This window comes from Mesoplodon densirostris, chromosome 8 (assembly GCF_025265405.1).
Source record: "Mesoplodon densirostris isolate mMesDen1 chromosome 8, mMesDen1 primary haplotype, whole genome shotgun sequence".
Classification (NCBI taxonomy): Eukaryota; Metazoa; Chordata; class Mammalia; order Artiodactyla; family Ziphiidae; genus Mesoplodon; species Mesoplodon densirostris.
In genome coordinates this window covers 9,115,880-9,133,781 of record NC_082668.1, presented here as the reverse complement: position 1 = coordinate 9,133,781, position 17,902 = coordinate 9,115,880, and the positions used below count along the sequence as shown (strand labels likewise).

At 41.4% G+C, this 17,902-nt stretch overlaps 1 protein-coding gene across 1 annotated transcript in view; it reads left to right on the top strand.

Annotated features, from left to right (window-relative positions):
- The first annotated feature begins 2,998 nt into the window (after positions 1–2,998).
- CAB39 (calcium binding protein 39) overlaps positions 2,999–17,902 on the top strand; it is an 88,063-nt gene continuing 73,159 nt past the window's right edge. The window contains exon 1 of the mRNA XM_060106999.1: positions 2,999–3,352. The gene's annotated coding sequence lies outside the window, so the exon portion shown is untranslated. The remainder of the gene's footprint in view (positions 3,353–17,902) is intronic.

Here is a 17,902-nt window from a genome sequence, read left to right as displayed (position 1 = left end):
GCACCTCATCCCTGGGGCTGCCTGTCCTCCGTTACTGTGAGGGAACGCTTGCCTTGCTGGTCTCCAAGGCCAGACCCACCACTGTGCACTGCAACCTTCTCTTCTTGCTCACTCAAGGATAACTCTCCAGAGAATGCTGCCCTACCCCAGTCATCATCAAATTTTCCCTCACTACTGAATCATTCCTGTCAACACGTAAGCTGGCTCTAGCAGCTCCCATCCTCAAAACAAAACAAAATGAAATAAAACAAAAAATCTGTTTTGACTTCACTTTCCCTTCTGGCTACTGCCCCATTTTTCTGCTCTCCTTTAGAACAAAGCTTCATGAAAAAATTGTCTGCACCCATGGTGTCTCATTCTAGAGCCCAATTCTCTCTACAGAGGTCTTTCTAGGTCTTATTCTTTCTAGAGACCATGCCTGTCAGGCTTTCCCACCCACTTCTGCTGAAACAGCTCTTCCCAAGGCCACTAGTTACCTCGGTGGCACTGACACCAACAACCAATCACCACTACTAATCTTACTTGAACTATTAGCCACATTCAGAACCATAGATCCATCCTCCATCCCTGATCTTCCAGCATGTGAACCTCTCCTGGGTCTCCTCCTGCCATGCTGGCTCCTCTCAGCATCCTTTGCTGGTTCCTTGTCATCTCCCTGACCTCTGAATGTTGGGGCCCCGGCTCACCCTTGGCCTTGTCTTTTGTTAACCCTCTCTCCCTAGAGGATCTCCCTGAGTACTGTATTGAGATTTTACTTACTCTGAGGACTCCCCCAATTCTATCTCCAGCCCAGACCTCTCCCCCAAACCCCAGACGTCTATGTCAAGCTCCCTCCTTGGGTGTCTCACAGGCAGCTCAACTTAATATGCCCCCAAATGTATTTCCAAGTTCCTCCCTTCATATCTGTTTCTGTTTAAGTCTTCCCCATTTCCCCAAATTGTATCTTCCAGTTGCTTGAGAAAACAAAAGACAAAAAACACACACACACAAAACTTAGAAATCAGCAAAATCAGGCTTCCCTGGTGGCGCAGTGGTTAGGAATCTGCCTGCCAATGCAGGGGACGCAGGTTCGAACCCTGGTCTGGGAAGATCCCACATGCTGTGGAGCAACTAAGCCCATGCGCCACAACTACTGAGCCTACGTGCCACAACTACTGAAGCCTACATGCCTAGAGCCTGTGCTCTGCAGCAAAAGCCACCACAATAAGAAGCCCATGCGCCGCAACAAAGAGTAGCCCCCGTTCTCCACAACTAGAGAAAGCCTGCACGCAGCAACAAAGACCCAACGCACCAAAAATAAATAAATAAAATAAATAAATTTATTAAAAAAAAAAAAAAAAGAATCCGCCTGCCAATGCAGGGGACATGGGTTCGAGCCCTGGTCTGGGAGGATCCCACATGCCATGGAGCAACTAAGCCTGTGTGCCACAACTACTGAGCCTGTGCTCTAGAGCCTGTGAGCCACAACTACTGAAACCTGCGTGCTGCAACTACTGAAGCCCGTGTGCCTAGAGCCCATGATCCACAACAAGAGATGCCACCGCAATGAGAAGCCCACGCACCACAACAAAGAGTAGCCCCTGCTCGTCGCAACTAGAGAAAGCCCGTGCGCAGCAGTGAAGACCCAATGCAGCCAAAAATAAATAAACAAAAAAAATTTTTAATGAATAAAATCTTTAAAAAAAAAAAGAATTCAGCAAAATAATGTCAGCTCCCCCTTTTAAATGTGTCTAGAACACGACCACTTCTTTAGTCTTCCACTGGGCTGAGTCTGTCTTCTTGTCACTGGACTATATCCAAAGCCTTCCAACTGGTCTCCTGGATGAAACTCTCAGGCCCTTCAGGCTGGGCTTCACACCACAACCAGAGTAATTCTTTTGAAATGTCAGACCACATCCTTTCTCTGCTCAAAACCCTCCAAATATCTCCCGCTCTCATTCAGAGTAAAAACCAAAGTCCTCACTTTGGTCTATTTGGCCTCCCTCTCTTCTTATCTCTCCTCTCTCGCCTTAGGGCTCTTGCCTTGCTGGGCTCCAAGGCATCCCCACCTCAGGGATTTGGTCCTTGCTGCTCCTTCTGCTTTTCCATACTCAGAGCTCACAGCAGCCTCTTTCTTCACGTAGCTGCCCCCTGCGGGAACGCTATAAATAACAATACCCTGCACTCCCTCGCCTCCTTAGCCTGTGTGCTTTTTCTCCATAGTACTAAAAACTATCTGATATCATATATTTGTTGGTTTATTTGTTTATTGTTTGTCTCAGGAGCAGGTAATGTTTCGTTCAGTGCCCTACCACCTAGAACAGTGCCTGGCACACAGCAGATACTCAAAAATAGCTGTTCAGTTACAAATTAAAAGCAAAGCAACAGAAAGAAATGAAAATATACATGTATGGCATTTTTATGTACCAGAGTCTGTTGTCAGAGCTTTGCAATGCATTATCTCGTTCAACCTCATAAGCCTATGGTACTGTGCTATCATACTTCTGTGTGAGTGTATGTGAAGGAACGCAGGAATAGGAACAGGAAATAGCCCATAGAGACTAAATGGTGGAGTTGAGATTTAAATCCAGGCTGTTGAATCCTATTAATATGGGTCATTCGATCACTTTCTACACTCTCTCTCAGAGGATGCTAAAATGAGAGTTATCTGTCTCTCGAAAGTAGGAAGGAATGAGTCTGCACAAGTCTGCCCCCGGCCTTTAGCAGAAATAGAGCTTTGTTAAGAGTTCAGGAAGTGGTCGCAGACAGTGGACGTAGGATTCCTCCGGGAAGAGTGCTTAGACTGACGAGACCGGGCTGAGCACCAACATCTAAGCTGCAGGTGAAAGGAGAGGAACTCTCGTTCTCTGCTTCCGCTTTTCTCTGCGTCCCCTCCCGCTGCGGCTCGGCGCGGACTCCTACGCCCCGAGTCCGCCCGGCCGCCCGGGGGCGCCCGAGGCCGAAGGGGGCGTTGCGGCACCGCCCGACGTCGCGCCCTCGGCGGCTGCGCAGACGCACGTCAAAGCCGGGCTCGGGCCGGGAGCGGGGAGCGGCGCGGCCTGGGAGAGACTGAGCCTCCGGGAGCCGGGCGAAGGCGGTGCGGGGCCCCGCAGCAGAGCCGCAGCCGGAGCGAGCGAGCGAGAGCAGCAGTGCGGCGGCCGCCGCGGGAGCCCCTGGGCCGCCGTCCGCTCGCGCAGCTGCCGCTGCCGCCGCGGGATCCTGTCACCGGGAGCAGGAACGGGCGGAAGACAACGGAGGGGCCGAGCGACCGAGCCGCGCCGCGGGGACCGAGCGAGCAGCCCGAGGCGGCGGCGGCCGAGGACGGGGACGGCGACGACGCGGAGGCGGAGAGGGAGCCGCCCGGCCCAGCCCCGTGAGTGACCCCCGGCCCGACCCTTCTCGAGGCGCGGACGCCAGCCCGGCTTCCGCCTCCCTGTCCCGGCCCGTCACCGGCCCCGGGGCTGCCTCCATTTTCTCGGGTGGCGGCGGCGGCCCCAGCCCGGGAGTCGGCGGGAGCGGCCCGGCCTGCCCTCTCCGCCCGGCCCGGGCCTCTCGCAGAGCCTTCCCCCTTCGTCCTCGCCGGCGCGGCGCCCACGGGCCTGCGGCCGGGTCTCCGGAGGCCCCGTGCTCCTGCCAGCTTTCCGCGGTTCTGTGGCGGGGCTGGCGGCGTGGGGGCGTCTGCGGCCGGAGCCGGGAGGACACGGGAGTGCGGGCCCGGCTAACTGTCACTCCCACTGCACAAGGGCTCCGGCCACCTCGCTCCTGGTCCCTGGTAAACTTCCTGTTATCGGGAGGCGGATAGCATCTCTGCGTTCTTCATTTCGGGAAAATGCCTAACCGCTTTCTGGTTAGGAATTGTGCGGCCGGAGCGTTCCCGAGTTCGGTTGAACCAGCCTGCGCGCTGAGTGCGTGCAGGCGCCCTGGTCGGTCCGCGCCAGAGGGATTCAAAGGGGAACCCGGGCCCGCGGTCCCCTCCCCCGAGGAGCTTACGCTCTGGTGCAGGAGATAAGGCGAGTACACAAATAACCACGATACCAGGAAGGAGATGATAAGTCCTGTGAAAGAACTACAGAATGCTAGAAAGGTATCCAGGGAAGATCAAAGGTACCCGGACTGATCGATCACTTCCGCCTAGCAGAAATCTGGAAGGCTTCTTGGGCGAGGCGGTACAAAGCGGGTCTTGAAGGCCCGACGGGATTTGGGAGAGAGGAGGGTTGCAGAAGAGAACGCGGTATGTGGAGGAGCAGCAAAGCTAGAGGACAAAGGTAAAAAGGTATAGTCTAGAAATAGTAGATAGTGCAGTTTATTGCGTAGGGCCACGGTGGGGACTGGGGGTAGGCCAAAGAGTTGCTGGGGGGACAGATCGTTGAATGCTGTAGAGGAGCCGTTTGAGCCGCATTTTAAGGAAAACTTAGAGCTCATTTCTCAGTGACTCATGGGCCCGGAAGTGTAAGCTAGGGGATATTAAGGGCGCTCTTGTGAAAGAAAGGAGAGAAGGAGGCCCAGTAAAGAGGTGACATTCTGTGCCTTGAATATAATGCAGTTTGAGATCGATTTTGACAGCTTCCCGGATATTCAAATAAATCCACGTCCAGGCTAAGCAAAGTATCTTTTGCAGAAAGCTTCCTTAGATATCAGGCTCTTAAGAAGTAATGGAAAGGTGTGTATAAAATGAGGTGTTTCTGTTGGTGCAGTTCACTAAAATGCATCAAAACTTCTCGCACCGTGTATTAGGTGTCTACATTTTGGAACTACTGAACTGAACATGACTTAGTTCTTTGAGATGGTTTTTGTGTAAGGCAGTCTAAACTGATGCTTTAAAAAAGCAGATTGTCACTAATAGAAAGTTGGACATAGAACCTTTTCTTAGAAAGGTAAAAATTTCTTTATTAGTTTTTAGTTATGAAAATATTTATAGGAGAGCCAGAAATGAAAGTCTTTGGCTTTATTTTGTTCCTTTTTTCCAGATTGCTAGCAAATAATTAGCACCTTTATTCGAAGTCTAGGGGTATGGTCTATGGAAGCAGCTTAGAACCTGTGTTGATTTTGTAAGGACTTATTTGTTGTTTGTTTATATGACAAGTGAATGCCAACTTTTTTCAGTTAAAAAAAAAGACATAAAATGCCGGAAGTACTGTAAAATTTTTTAAAATTATCTTCTGTAATCTTACCACTTATGTTACTATTAACATTTTCGCATATTTCCTTTTCAGTCTTTTTATGTTTGTTTTTTTCTTTACATAATGAAATAAACTGTATATATATAGCTTTTATTAGGCTTTTCAATTTTGTCATTGAGTATCCTCATATAAAAATATTTTTACTGAAGTGTAAGGGAAGTCTTTCTTCTTAAGTGTATTATTTTTTCTGACAAGATAGCCTTATTTACCTCAGATAAAATGCAGTAGTCATGCTTAATAACTGTTGCTGTGGATGGAATTTTTTCTAAAGGCGTCTTGTTTGAAGACTATTTTTTAACTTCTCTGTAAGATTTGGATCCTATTGCTTGTTGAATGAAGAAAGGTTTTATTACTTGGGATGTGTGTTGTCATCAGGTATGGAAGAGATCACACATTTCTGCTATATGAGTGGATGTACTTTTTTTTAAAGGCACTATAAAAAGGTTACTCATAGCTGGTATAATATCTCCCATACACTGTGATGCACCTCCCCTTCCCACTCCACCCCATCTCCCCCCTGCTCCTAAAAAATAGTCTTTATACTAAGGCCATCCATACAGGTTAACTACTTTTTGATCATAACATCACAAAGATTCAGGCTAGGTGTATTTCATTTTTCTGTCGGTATTTCTTTAGTAAAATATGTAATTTGTTGTGAAATAATTTGCTGCTGTAACAAAAGGGACTTTTTTTTTTTCAAGGCAGATCCCTTTAGTTCGTTAGCAGGTTCTTGTTTAAACCAGTTTTTTCCCTTGTGCTTTACAATCTAAACTGTATTAATGAGGTCTCTGTTTCTCTTTCTAATGGCATTTAAAGTGTGATGCTGAGTTAGACTGTATAAATTTTCGTAAAGTTACTGTAAAAGAAGAGCTGAGAAAGCCCAGTTTAAGTATGGGGCTTGGTTTTATAATCTGGTCTCATTTTTATTTATTTATTTTAATCTTTTTGGCTGCGCCCCGAGCACGCAGGATCTCAGTTCCCCGACCAGGGATTGAAGGAACCCATGCCCCCTGCAGTGGAAGCGCAGAGTCTTAACCACTGGACCGCCAGGGAAGTCCTAATATGGTTTAATTTGAATCTTTATTTGTATATTGCAAATGTGTATACCACAAGGCATCCTTTATTACTTTTGAATATTTACTAAAGTATTTTTCTTTTGGTCAACTTTTGTAGGTTATAGATTTCTGTAATTACTGCCATATTTTACCAAGCGTCTCTTTTTCCAAGAGGAGTTGTTCATTGATCATTCACAGTTGTGCCACCTGCCATAAAACACAGACACAAACCCAAATCCCACCCCCCTACCTCCACCCACCTCACCTTAGCAGGCAAATACAAAATCCAGTGTACAGCAGGATTTCATCATTTCAGGTAGTGTCTTCTGGTTACCTTTCTGGTGGTGTCTCTATTTTAAACATCAATTTCCGTCTTCCATGGCTTCTTTTATTTAGAAATTTGATTTTATGGGTGTTGTCTGGTGTTAATAGAAGCAGGAGTCTGATAGGTGGATTAGTGTATATAATGGCAAAATGTTGGTAAAACTTTGTTGTGTGATGAAATTGTGGAAAAGATCAAATCTTAGAACCTCTGTGTTAGGTTGCTTATGATATGTTATTTAATTATTGAGATATAAAGATCTTGTATTTGTGTGAATGCAGATCAAGCCAAGTAGCCTAAAAATTGCATAACAATTGGGTCATCAGTCTATAATTTGTTTTTTATTGGAGAGAAGACTAGTATTGGAGCCATCCTTAATTAAAGAAGGAATTGATCTATGGGACTTCTTACTTTGTGTGTCTCACCACTCAAATGACTATCCACCTGGACCCTAATCACTACCCTGTCAGTCCAGAGTATGAGGGCAGAGCACAGTGAGGCAGATATTTGTACCACCAGCATTTATAGAGTAGACTTGTTTGGGAGTAAACGCCAAATGTTTGTTCTGCTTCTGCTTCTTAGGCCTTCCAAGGATTCTGAAAAGAGTTATTGCAAGACTAGTTGGCAGATGATAGACTGTGGTGATGAAATTAAGGTTAACAGCTTATTGCAGTCAGCATTCTGGGGGGGGGGGTGTGTGCACGCATGTGTGTGCATGTGTACGTGTGTGTGTTGTCCTCCAGTGTGACTTGTTTTCTACCCCACTGAGCTTCCCTGGCGCCACTGTGCTTTTAACTTTTCTCTCGAGATAGAAGGGGTGAGGGGATGGCAGAATTGTGGTTTTTTAGCAACTGTGATGTTAAGTTGGCAGAGGAAGGAAGAGTGGCATGCAGAGAATTGCGAGAAATCAGTCAGGTGTGAAGTAGCTCCAAAGGAGGGAGGTCAAGCCTGCCCTGGCCATTTATGTTGGCAGTGTCTGGCACATACCTATTTGCATAACCCTTAATACATTGTGTCTAATTTGAGATTTCCATACTCAGAATACAGTGTTTAAGTTGTAGGTTTGTATGTGCTTCTTTATTTTTCCTGTGCATGGTTACAGAGGCAGAAAATCTAATTTACCAATATTTAGTGGCATTCTGGTTTTATATGATAATTGTTCCTTAGGAGCATTATCCAGCAGATAAATTTTTATAACCAAGGAAGTATGATAATGTTAAAACATCACAACACTTTGATTATTTTAATAACATGTTTGAGAAACAAAATACACATTTTGTAGCTTGATCTTAAGTTACTACTTTATAACCTTGTCAAGTGAACTGTAGTTTTATCTTTTACAGGGTGCCATTAATGTGTTAGTCACTGTTCTCTCCCTCCACAGTAGATTATTTATCAGCTGTATTTGGACACAAGGAAGAAATAGCGTTAACAGTTTTCTGTTTACATGTCTATAGTTTAAGGCCCACTCTGGGATTTATAGGATTCTGAGAGCCAGTATTACCTGTGGTTAAAAGCACAGATGCAACCAGACTCCTGGATTGTTGAACCCTCAGCCCTCCTATGGGCTCTGTAACTTTAGGCAAATTCCTTCACTTCTCTCTAGCTTAGATTCCTTGGACAGGAATGATATAGACCATCTGAGAAGATTGTAGGGGGATTAAATGAGTTACTATGTCTAGAGTGCTTAGGACAGGGCCGATTCATACTTAGTTTTGTGATGGTGCTGATGCTACACTCTTTCAAGTAGAAGAGAGCTTTAGGAACCCTGTAGTCGGCATGGTTCTTCCTGCACCATAACTGGAATGGGGTGTGGCTGACTTTGAGCTGTAACTGGTGGAGTTTTCTGCGAGGTGGAGTCACTTGCTTAGGGTTGTGCTGCTTATTAGTTGTCGGACTGATGTAGAGTCTGGTTCTTTGTTCTTTATCCAGTTTGCTTGAAAGAAAGTTAGTTTTATACTTTATGCAGTAATGTCTTCTTTGAATTTTTTCACTAGCATTTACAAAGATTGTATTCATATATGTTAAATGCTTTATGGCACTTAATCCTTTTTTTAAAGGTGTTTAATATACTAATGTTTATAATCATGATGTAGCTGGCAAGTTTTTTTGGAGGGGGGGTAGTTGTATGAATATGAAGTTGAAATAGATGAAGAATCAAGTGGTATTATCCCCCAGCATCATTACAGATGGAAGCCAAGGTGAGGGCCTGTCCAAGGTCACACAGACGTTGAACAGTTGAGCTAGGATTTGAACCCAGATCTGCCTCACTTCAAAATGTGTGCTCCCGGAAACAGTGACTCTCTCATATGACATAGTTTTATTTCAGTCCATAGGGTTTTGGTTTCTTGCTGACTTTCTTTGATTTAGTACTTTAGAACGAAGGTTTGTAAATATACCTAAGAGGGTATTAATAGGTTTCTAGGCAGCAACCACATGTTATAACACAAAATGAGATGTTTTCTTCTAAATGCTCTAGTTGTATAGAGTCATAATTTGATTAGTGGTTATTAGGCCAGTAAGTAGTGTTTATTTTTCATGTTGGTCTTGTAGAGAAGATGGGAGGCCTTGTGTTATAGTGGGCAATGCAGAAGCCTGGGAATTGGAAGATCTGGGCTGGGTCCTGACTCGTTCACTAATCATGTCACTCTGGGCAAGTCTTTCCACATCTCCAGGCTTCAGTTGTCCCATTATTATACTAAGGGGACCAGACCAAAAAGCCCTTTCAGTCTCTTTTGTTTTTATTTTCAGTGATCCTGTGTGTAAGCTTTCTGTAGGCTTTTTCCCCCTCTACTGGACACCTCTCCTTTTGCCTGTGGTCTTGAAGTCAATTTCTTTACGAGCTCTGTGGCACGTAACCATGCTTTTACATTTTTTCTTCTGGTTGGTCAGGTGCCTCGTGTTATTTCACAATGCAGTAGTTTTCTGCTTCAGGTAATGTTACATCAAAATGTATTTATTTTTCAAATTTTCTTCTTTTGTACTTACGAATAAATGGTTACGAACTAATGTTATGTGGTTGTGAAGTACAAGCTTAGTAAGTTAATGATTAACAAATCCTCAAGCCTCACATCTAGTTTCTCTGTCAACTTTTAAGTATCAATACTATATGTTGTGGAGTGTTATGAGCTGTTTGTTTTTCAGAAAGGAAAAATATTAACTAAAGGCAATGTGAGTGGAAAAGAAAAGACCAAAAATGTAGAAACAGATTTGAAGATGTGAAGAACATGCTCAAGATAATATTCTTTGGTTATAACTGGTTCTAATCCTCTACCTGTGAAAGGGTGGTAGGCTGGCTTAGATCATAGGATGGTTTCTAGCTCAGGGTTCTGTCACTGATAAGAGATGAGAGTGATATTCACCACCCCTGAGCATTTATGACTCCTCAAAAATCTATTCTGAATTAATTTGTTCCACAGGCAGTCTTTATTGCCCATTATGCTGGGTCCTGTTCTATATGTCAGTCTCAGAGGTTTCCTAGTCCAGGTAAACAACTCTTCCCCTCTTTGATAGCATGTTATCAGCCAGTTTACTTTTTCTGGATTCTCCAACAGGGAGACAGAAACTCAAGTCATTAAAATGATCCTTGCAGATCGTTTGGCTGTCTGTTTACAATATGGTTTTATGAGAGATTAGTAGTTGGTAGGAGAGGTTCCAGAGAAAATTTAAGTTTAGAAAGCATTGGATTAAAAACAGTTAATCAGTTTTTATTTTTTGATGATGGTCGTGTTACTGTTTCTCTGCAGAGCTTTTCAGAGTTTTTAATGATGTGCATTTTGACTGTCCAGGAGGGAAATGTAATGTACAGTATTTCCCAATTTTCGAGTTTATTTGGTAACAAGAACACCTCCTTTCCCCAGGAAATACCCACAAACACCTTGAAGGAGGGTTCTGTTGGAACATAATTTGGGAGAACCTCTTATTTCCATACTTATTAGTATGGAATTCAAAGCATTTACTTTTTAATTGGAATGATTACTTACAGCAAGTTGGAATTCAATTAAGGTTGGAATAACTTATTTTCAGTTTTGTTAAGTAAAAGAATGAACGCTTTAGATGAGTGGCTTTTCAAGCTCTCCCCCCACCTTTTTTTTAAACTTCAGCCCACAGTGAGAAATTCCATTTTTTATCAGTGACCCAGCACATATATAAACACATGGTCAAAACTGAAAAAGAAGTTTCATGAAACAATACTTAGGCCTTCCTATGTACAATGCATGCGTTCTGATACTTTTTATTTTGTTCTATTTTTAAATGTATGTTATTAGTTACTAAAATAATTCACCATTCAATTTGAGAAACACTGTGAGGTTACATGAATTTATAAACTCTTAAGATTTAGAGTGAGAAGATACTGTCGAGACTGTTTTGTGAGTGAGAAAACTAAAGCTCAGCCTAGAAGAGGAAGGGCTCTTGCTTTAGAATTCTGGGTTTAGATTCTGGTTGTGTTTTCTTGGGCGGGGTGTTCAGTGTCCATTCTGCCTCAGCTTTCTCATCTGTAAAATAGCAAGAGTAGAACCTACGGATGAAGTAGTCTTGAGGATTCAGGGATTCAGTAAGAAGTGCTTTGCATAATGTGTCTGATATGCTTTAAGTGCCCAATACCTTTTAGCTTTTATGATAACTGAAGTTCTAAAACTCCTTCTGCACTGTACACACTTTCAAAAATATTTTAGGACTTTGAAAGTGTTAAAGTGGCCTTCAGGTGAACCTGAACTCTTTTTGATCTGTAGCTGGATATATCATTTGTTCTGAGATCAGCCCTTTGGAATAGTAAGCTTTAAAATAGCCGTAAGGACCCACTTAAAGTTGATTTGCCTCCTGATTGTAAATGGACTCATAATTGCTTCATGCCATATTATTGTGTTTTTTAAACTATTTTTAACAGTATCTTAAGTTTAGAATAATCGTTCTTTATAGCATGTAATTAAATACAAATAAGTACATACCTATATCAGTGGTTAGTTTAGTATCCTTATAGTTGTAGTTCACTAAAAGAACAAGGTAAAAGTTGTTCTTTCCTGTTTTATCTCCATTTCTGCATTTTTTAAATTCCCCCATCCTCAGTGTTTTATAATGCTATTGAGGGTTTAATTTTTGTGTCCCGACCTAAGAAAAGGAACATTTAGAGGGTATTAACAGTGGTGGGGGCCAAATCCAGTTTGTAGACTGTTCTCCATTGTCCTGATCTTAGCTGGCTGCTTCAGTCATTTTTGTCACCTATTGAGGCATTTACATTGTCTATCCCTAATTAAATTTTCTCCTGTTGTTTCTTTTATTGCCTATTTGTCCTCAGTATGACCTGAAGTTTCTGAAATGAGAGGTTCTAATCAGCATCACTGAGACAGACCAAGTCAGTATTAAAGAAGCATAAAGATTCTGTACTTGTGTAAGTAAGAGGAATGAGGTAACAAGAATAAATAATTACTAACATGGCACATATATGTTACCTGCTGGTATAAAGTTTAAGACCGCTATATATATTTACCTCATTTACTCCTTTAATAATCCTATTTTCATTCCCATATTTTCAGTTAAGTAAACAGAGAAAAAGAAACTAAGTAGTTGGTCTGAAATCATACACCTAGAAAGGGGCCCTAAATTTGAAACCCTGGTCCCAGAGGGTGTACTTGTATCCCACCATACTCTGTTGCCTTCACCACAAGGTATTGAAATGTAGAATCATCCTGGAACATAGGAGATTTCTGTTACAGAAACAGATGAGATCAAGTTTTTTTGGTCAGGATGTGTGATATCCTAGGACACTGAGAAAACTTGCACGTTACTGAGTAGCTGTCAGTGGTCTTTGAGGAGCTGTGAAGAGAGAGAGCTGTGCAGGAAGAGGAGAGAAGCTAATGTACTGTTCTTCCAAAAGAGGAAAAGGTGGAATCCACAAATCATAGACAGTGAACTTGATGATTGCTGGACAGATTCCAGAAAGGGGTGAGTCCTTAGCAGAGTGTTGACTTCTAGAAGCTACTGTCCATTTATTAACTATTTCTTTTCCTAATAGGATTCTGTTAAGTGTGTTGGATAAGGATGTAGCCAAGATACGGATCTGTAAGGATTCATAGTTTCATTCATATTTGAGATTGTCTGTAAAATGTTAAATCGTATAATTTAAGTTGGAATATTTTTTAGGACTTAGAAGTCTTTTTTTTTTTTTTTTTTTTTTTTTTTGCGGTACGCGGGCCTCTCACTGTTGTGGCCTCTCCCGTTGCGGAGCACAGGCTCCGGACGCGCAGGCTCAGCGGCCATGGCCCACGGGCCCAGCCGCTCCGTGGCATGTGGGATCCTCCCGGACCGGGGCACGAACCCGTGTCCCCTGCATCGGCAGGCGGACTCTCAACCACTGTGCCACCAGGGAAGCCCTAGAAGTCATTTTGATGTCTTTATAAGATCATTTTACTTATGTTCATTGTATTAGAAGATAGCTTTATAATAATGCACTTTTCCTAGGCTGCATCTGGCAAATCAGTTGCAGATACAGTGGCCCGCATCCCTGTGCCTTGCCTTCTCAAGTAGGCGAGGAGGAACTAGAACTGGTACCATATTGCTGTATGTGCACACAGCAAAGTAAATACTTCCTAGTTTAATTTTGTTAAAATCGTTCACCCCTGTTCTTTAAGTTTGGTCATAACCCATTTGTTTACTCAAGAGCTAGTCTTGCTCTTGTTCCTGAAGACTGCCTAGTGAGTGACTGGAAGTAAGTTGATGGAAGAGGACTGGACAATAGGGGAGTGCACTCAGTCCTCACAAAAGCTAAAACCTTATTGGGGGGGGTAGCTTTTTTCTCTTTTATCTTATGAAAGCTCCCCCACTTTTAAAATTAAGTGTAGTGAGGGATGAGTGTCCTTAGCCTAGGATATCATAGGTGTTTGGAAAGGACACAGCTATCTTTTGCAGATGCTTTTGTTGTTGTTAAGAAGAGGAAGGAATAGGGAAGAGGAACAAGGCATAGCCGTGCATCCGGAAGGAAGTGACCAGAGAGAAAGACAGTGGCTCTAAATTTGTATGTCATGTGCAACTTTGAAAGAGCTAATGATAAAAGTGGAACTGGTTGCTTTTAGGAATTGTCTTAAGAGCTGCCGCACTTGAATAGATTGTTAATCATGGAATATATTACATGTATATTAAAGGCCGTGGCCTCCCAACCAAAAAAAGGAGGGAAGTTTCAGACCCCTATAATATAAACAGGATAAGTTCCTTTAAAAATCTTGAAAAACTTACCAGTAAACTATCTCATTTATTCTAGATTCTACAAAAATACCAGGAGGTATAAAATTCATGTTCAAAAACCAGCATGAACTCTTAAAAACATAATAAAATATAAGAGAGACAACCTGCTAAAACATTACAAAAGAAGAAAACTATGTTTCGATTTCACTTGTGGAAATAGCCATGAAAATTCTCAGTAAAACACCAGCAAATTTAATTAAATAGGAAATTCTCTTAATTAAAGAAGACAAATAATGCCTGGTATTTACTGTGTGCCAGGCATTGTTCTAATATATTATCTCAGTTAACAGTCCTCAAAACAGCCCTAAGAAAGAGGTTGTTATTATTACACTCATTTTATGCATGAAGAAATTTAGGCCAAGAAGTTAAATTATCTGTCCAAGGATAAATTGCCAGTAAGTCACAGAGCCTAGTTTTTGAACCCTTGAGGTCTGGTATCAGCATACATTGAACATGTGGTATCATACCAGTATGTGCCAAGATAACAACGCTAATTCACTAGTTCTTCCTGATTATGAACTCTTTAAAAGAATATCTGTTTAAACCAACAGCAAACAACCTACTAAATGGGAAAACATTGGTGGAATTCCCCTTGAAATCAGAAAATGAAACAAGCGTGCCATACACCTTTGATGTTTGATATTATCCTGGCCAATGCAAGAATGCATCAAATAAAAGGTATAACTGCTTGAAAAAAATGGTAGAAAATAGCAATATTTGCAGATGTTGCAATCTTAAACCTAGGAAAACCAACAGAATTAACTGAAAAACTGAAAGTGAGACTTCAATAAGATAGTTGCATACCACATAAAGATATTTAAATGTTGGTAGCATTTTTCTTGCTAGCAATACCCAGTTATAAAAATACTGGGAGAAAAATCTCATCATAGCAACAAAAAATAAAATTCCTAAGTTGGGGGATTGATATGAAATGTTTAAGATCTCTGAAGAAAACTAGTATAAACTTAACTTAGTGAAAAAAAGACTTAAGAATGGAGAGTTACCGTGGTCTTGAATGTGAGTACTGAATGTTATGAAGCAAGAAAATTTCCCAAGTTAAATTAGTGTATCTTGGCCAGAGAGTACAGTCAGATTTTTTAAAAGTCAACTTAGGGAGTTCAGTGAGAGGTATATATGCACCTAATACATAAGTGAAATCATACATCAGTGGGGAAGGAGGAAGGGTTGTTTAGCAAAAGATTTTTAGATAATTGGTTATTTGTTCTTTGGGAAAATCAAGTTTGATAAGTAAGCTACCCCTTTATGAAAATAAATCTGATGGGAGAATGAGAAAACAAATAAAAACATAAATTAGAGAAAACATTTATCTGAATATTTATCAGACCTTTGGATGAGAAGCAGGCTTATTTCCATTGCTGTCAAGTGATTGAAAGGGGAAAAACACTAAGGTAAATATGTGAAAAAACTTTGCATGATGATAGACAAAAGGTTAATATTTACTTCAGTAATAGTAAAAGCTCATACAGACTGATAACTGCCATTTATTAGTAAGCTCTCCCTGTGTTTTCAGTACTACCCTGGGCATTTTATTCATGTTAAAAATTTAATAGTCATCCTATCATTTTGTAAATAATCGAGACTCAGAAAGTAAATGTTTTGCCCAAGAGTTTGTGTGCACACTTCTACTAAATGGCGGGTCTTGGATTCCAACTTGGGTGTGATAAGATCTTATGTTCTTAACTCTTAAAAGATGTTTTTCAAACAGGTTGTAAGGCTAAAAGCACTGGATAAATGAGTAGTCAATTCAGATAGTGGCTAAATAAAAGAAATTCAAATAAACAATGGGGCGGAGGCTATTAATTAGAGATTTTAAAAACTGATAATGCTTATGCTACTAGGGGTGGGTTGTGACGTGAGATAAGGCAATTTTATGTACAGCCTGGCCCTCTGTATCCCCAGGCAGGGGTTGAGCGGAGTTGGTTCCAAGGACCCCCATGGATACCAAAATATGCCCTTATGTATAAAATGGCATAGTATTTGTCTATAACCTTTGTACATCCGCCAGTATATTTTAAATCATCTCTAGATTACTTATAATACCTAATACAATGTAAGTGCTGTGTGAATGTTGTAAATACAGAGTACAGTTAACCTTTGGGGCAAATTAGATCAATTGGATCAGCTTGTTCTGATCCCTTCAGCAATGAGAGCAGGATAGGATGAGTCAGGATAATATTTAAGACATAGGGGAACTGGCACATTGTTGACTACCTGGCCTGGAGCTGAGGAGTTGGTGGGAGATTCCAGAGTTAAGTTATCCCATGACGTGGGCATATTCTTCCTGGTGAATTGTAGATGTTTGCTGATTTGAAATACCAGATATTGCTAAGAAAGACTTATCTGCATCATCACTGACAAATATTTATATGCAGGTGACCCTGCTAGGCCTTGCTATAGGTGGAGGCTGCTTTGCCTTTGCTAAATCAGAGTAAGTGAAATAGAAAAGTTGTCTGGTCATAGGGGAGGCAAGATAGCCATAGCTGAGTAGGGGTAACCAGATGTCTTGGTGTGCCAGGAAAAGTCCAGGTTTATGCCTGTTGTCCTCACATAATTATTCACTGTGTCACCCTTTACTCCCTGAATTGTCCTGGTTTGGATGATAAATTATGTCATCTAACATTTAGCAATTGCAAAACTAGCCGTTCTTGGACCCCTTCCCTGCCTTATTTACTTATTTATTTATTTATTTATTTTGATGCTTAAGGAGCAGGGTTGTCTCTCAGATCCTCAGGTGTCTCCTCCTAAAGTAGCTTGATTTTTGAGACATTTATTCTGGAGTCATGGCAGCTATCTGATTCTTCTTTTGAACCAAAAGACTTTTCTCTCTGAATGAGAACTCTGATGTTCTAACTCTAAAATGTTCTGCTTTACCTCAAGTCAGACATTTGAATGGAGAGATTCTAAGTGTAAACACCTTGTTTTTGCCCAAATTCCCTCTTGCACTCTTCCTCCACTCATACGTGTAGCTTCTCAGGAACTATTAAAGAAAGAGCAGTTGCGGAGTTCTAGTTTTTAAATGGTTGTTGTTGGATGCCATATAACTCTGAAAAAGACTTTTTTTAGAAAAAATTTGTTTTTGAGGTATAGTTGATTTACAATGTTGTGTTAGTTTCTGGTGTACAGCAAAGTGATTCAGTTATATATATACATATATCTATCTTTTTTCAGGTTTTTTTCCCATGTAGGTTATTACAGAATGTTGAGTAGAGTTCCCTGTGCTATACAGCAGGTCCTTGTTGATTATCTGTTTTATATGTAGTAGTGTGTGTCTGTTAATTCCAAACTCCTAATGTACCCCCCCACACACCTTTCCCCTTTGTAACCGTGTTTGTTTTCTATGTCTGTGAGTCTGTTTCTGTTTTGTAAATAAGTTAATTTGTGTCATATTTTAGATTCCACATGTAAGTGATTTCATGGTATTTGTCTTTCTCTTTCTGACTTACTTCACTTAGTATCTCTGGGTCCATCCAAGTTGCTGCAAATGGCGTTATTTCATTCTTTTTTATGGCTGAGTAGTATTCCATTGTGTGTATATACCACACCATCTTTATCCATTCATCTGTCAGTGGACATTTAGGTTGCTTCCATGTCTTGGCTATTGTAAATAGTGCTGCTGTGAACGTTTGCGTGCATGTATCTTTTCAAATTAGCATTTTCTCCGGATATATGCCAAGGAGTGGGATTGCTGGATCATATGGCAACTCTATTTTTAGTTTTTTTAAGGAACCTCCATACTGTTTTCCATAATGGCTGAGCCAATTTACATTCCCACCAACAGTGTAGGAGGGTTCCCTTTTCTCTGCACCCTCTCCAGCATTTGTTATTTGTAGACTTTTTTTGATGATGGCCATTTTGACCGGTGTAAGGTGGTACCTCATTTTAATTTTAATTTGCATTTCTCTAATACTTAGTGATTTTGAGCATCTTTTCATGTGCCTATTGGCTATCTGTATGTCTTCTTTGGAGAAATGTCTATCTAGATCTTCTGCCCATTTTTTAATTGGTTTTTGTTGTTGTTGTTACTGAGTTGTATGAGCTGTTTGTGTATTTTGAAAATTAAGCCCTTGTCGGTTGCATTGTTAGGAAATATTTTCTCCCAGTCTGCA